Source organism: Gossypium arboreum, chromosome 4 (genome assembly GCF_025698485.1).
Source record: "Gossypium arboreum isolate Shixiya-1 chromosome 4, ASM2569848v2, whole genome shotgun sequence".
Taxonomy (NCBI): domain Eukaryota; kingdom Viridiplantae; phylum Streptophyta; class Magnoliopsida; order Malvales; family Malvaceae; genus Gossypium; species Gossypium arboreum.
In genome coordinates, this window is record NC_069073.1 from 77,575,731 (window position 1) to 77,579,457 (window position 3,727).

A 3,727-nucleotide genomic window follows, 5' to 3' on the forward strand; every position below is an offset into this window, starting at 1 on the left:
GCCATGTTTAAAAACAAAAGAATCTTCAAAAATTAATGAAAGAGAAATAAAAGAAGATAGATAATCTAATTTATTTTTTTTTCAAGTGGCACGGCCATTTCACACGCCTGTGTAGATCATGTCTAGCTCGTGTTTGTCGCAAAGTGAGATATCGTCACACGGCCTTAGGGAACATGTGGCTATATGATCATGTTACACGATATTTCGCTTCTCCCACGGTCGTGTAGCTCTACGCATGCCAGTGTTGTCCACGTGTGGTAGCCACGGGCGTGTCTCACGCCTGTGTGCATTTGGCAGATTTGACCACGGCCAGGTCGCACGCCCGTGGCCACTTATCACATCCCGTGTTGGGAAAGATAACTTTTACCATATTTTCCCGCGACCGTCTCGCACGGCCGCGTTTCTGTCCATGTTGGTCATACGGCCTTAAGCACGACCGTGTGATCGGCCGTGTGGATTTGGGAACTTATGCTTCAAAGACTCTATTAGTGACCTAGATCTTTAAAAATTGAAATTTAAATAATTTAAACTGTTAGTAATCGGGTTGCCTTCCGAGAAGCGCTTGTTTATAGTCTAAGCTCGACTGACCTCTCTATTGAATGGTCATGGTGGTTCAAGGAGTTTATACTCCTCATTCCTTCTATCATTCTCATCAAAATAAGGTTTTAGATGGGTGTTGTTCACCTTAAAAGTGTAGAACTTGGGATGACTTACCTCGGCTGTACCGAATGGGAAAATGCTAAGTACCGTAAGAGGGATTTCTTCATTCGGTTTGGTAGTGACAATGTGAGGATCTGCGGCATCTAATAATACTTTATCTCCAGCCTTAAGTTGATTTGGGAAGGTATTGAGCTTATTCTGGTGTAGTTTTGGTTTATAGTGTGTTCTCGGTTTATCGTCTGCCATTCATCTAGCTCCTCGATTTGTAGCCTTCAATCTTCATGAATAGGTCCTCTGCTACTTCTTGAGAATGGCTCTTTTACTTCCTTTAGACTCATTTCCTGCGAAGTAGGTTGCACCATATTGTCAGTTTTAGTAGAATGGTTTAGATGATCACCTTCAATTTCTGATGTGTTGCTGGAATTGTGAGCTTGAATGGTGATTGTTTCGACTACCACATGGAGTGTGAGCTCACCTGTGCCAACATCAATAATCGTTTTAGCAGTTGCTAAAAGGGTTCGTCCTAAAATCAAAAGAGTGTTGCTATCCTCCTCTATGTCTAAAACAATGAAGTCAACGGGAAATATAAATTTATCGATTTTAACTAGCACATCTTCAATAATACCCCTAAGAAATCTTATAGTTTTATCTGCTAATTGAATGCTCATCCTAGTCTGTTTGGGTTTCCCAAGACCTAATTGTTTGAACATTTTTGTAGGGCATGACGTTAATACTACCCCTAAATCAGCTAATGCATTATTAACATCTAAACTACCAATTAAGCAAGGAATCGTAAAACTCCCTAGATCTTTTAGTTTGTTGGGTAGTTTATTCTGTAGAATAGCTGAGCAAACTGCGTTTAGCTTCACATGCGACGCCTCGTCCAACTTCTGTTTATTTGCCAAAAGCTCTTTTAAAAATTTCATTGCATTTGGCATCTGTGATAGAGCTTCAATAAACGGTAAGTTAATATGTAATTTTTTTATAAGTTTAAGGAATTTACCAAGTTGTTCATCTGAGCGGTCTTTTCTTGTCGCATTGGAGTATGGCACACATGGTTTATATTCGACAGTCACTGGTTTGTTTTTATTAGAATCTACCTTACGTTTAGCTTTGCTTACCACCGTTTCTTGCCTCGATTCTGGCGCAGGCTCAACAAATCCTTCTTCATTTTGAACATTAATCGCGCTGAGCTGTTCCCTTGGGTTAGGTTCAGTATTACTTGGCAAGCTACCTTGTGGTCATTCGGAGATTAGTTTAGAAAGCTGGCCTATCTGAGTTTTGAGCCCTTGGATTAATGCTTGTTGATTTTTAAGTGCCATTTCGGTGTTCTGAAAACGGGTTTCTGATACCGAGATAAACTTTGTGAGCATCTTTTCAAGGTTTGGTTTCTTTTCCTGTTGATAGGGTGGCTATTGGTAGCCCAGAGGTGGTCGCTGATTTCCTTGGCCTCCCCATGAGAAATTTGGGTGGTTCTTCCAACCTGCATTATAAGTATTACTATATGGATTGTTTTGAGGTCAAGGATTATTACCCATGTAATTTAATTGCTCGTTATCCATGTTGTGGCCATAAGGTTGGTATTCTGAATGGCTTGTTCCACCTCCACTTGCTTCGCACTGCATTACTGGGTGAACCTGTGAAGAACTAAGAAACCCATCAATTTTCTTATTCAAGAGTTCTACCTGATTAGAGAGCATGGAGACCGAATCAACGTTATAAACACCGGCAGTTTTCGTTGGCTTTGTCCTTATGACTTGCCACTGATAGTTATTCAATGACATCTCCTCTATGAACTCATAAGCATCTCCAGGTGTTTTATTATTGATAGTTCCGCCAGCAGCTGCGTCAACCATTTGGCTAGTCGAAAGATTCAGGCCATTATGGAATGATTGAACCTGAAGCCAAAGCGGTAACCCATGGTGAGGGCACCTTCTCAAAAGGTCATTGTATCTCTCCCATGCATCATAGAGTGTTTCTAAATCCATCTGCACAAAAGAAAAGATGTCATTACAAAATTTAGCCGTTTTAGCCAGCGAAAAATATTTTAGTAAAATTTTTCGGTCAGTTGTTCCCAAGTAGTAATTGTCCCTCGTGGTAACGAGTTCAACCACTATTTAGCTTTGTTCCTGAATGAGAAAGGGAATAACCGAAGACGAATGGCATCATCAAAAACGCCATTAATTTTAAATGTATCACATAGTTCCAAAAAGTTTGCTAAGTGAGCGTTGGGATCTTCATCCTGCAAACTATCAAACTAAACAAACTATTGTATCATTTGAATTGTGTTAGGTTTCAGTTCTAAAGTATTTGCAGCTACAACAGGTCTAACTATGCTTGATTTAGTTCTTGTTAAAGAAGGTTTAGCATAATCATGCATAGTGTGTGGAGCAAGATTTTGATTAGCCGCAATTACAGGAGGTAGCTGATTGTCTTGGTTTTCAGCCATCTCTTCGGTTGGGGGTTGAGTATTGTCTTCTTGCTCGTTCTCTGTGTATCTTAGGCTTTGCCTTATTTCTCTTTGGTTTCTGCAAACTGTGCAATCTATTTCTTCATCAAAAAGTAGTGGCCCTAACAGGTTTTTTCTAGTCATAAACTATAAAAAAACCTGCCAGAAGAAAGAAAAAGAAAATTAGTAAATTAGAACAAAATTAAAAATAAAATTAGATTGAAGAAAAATAAATGGATAAAGTAAAAAAAATTGAGTGTTCCTAATATTTTAGTTCCCTGGGAACGGCGCCAAAAACTTGATCGCATGATTTTGTGATAGGTTTTAAATATTTAAAATTAATCGTTCTTGAAACTACTATTATCGCGATGTAGGCAAGTGTACCTATCGAACAGTAGTATAGTTTTAGCAAGACTGGATTGTCGAACCCAAAGAAACTAAAAGTACTAGTAAAGACTGTCTTTTTATTATCTAGCCTAGGAATAAAGAGGTTTTGTTTTAACTAACTAATTATCTAAACCAAGAACTCACAGAGAATAGAATTGGGGAATTGCTTTGGGGAAAATCGATTAAATTAAGACGATACCTAAGGAAAAATCCACCTAGACTTTACTTGTT

At 38.8% G+C, this 3,727-nt stretch overlaps 1 non-coding gene across 1 annotated transcript; it reads left to right on the plus strand.

The window, feature by feature from the left end:
• The first annotated feature begins 2,574 nt into the window (after positions 1 to 2,574).
• LOC128292422 (small nucleolar RNA R71) lies at positions 2,575 to 2,681 on the plus strand. Its single transcript, XR_008282407.1, has one exon. It is a non-coding gene; the product is annotated as a small nucleolar RNA R71 (small nucleolar RNA).
• The last annotated feature ends 1,046 nt before the right edge of the window (positions 2,682 to 3,727 follow it).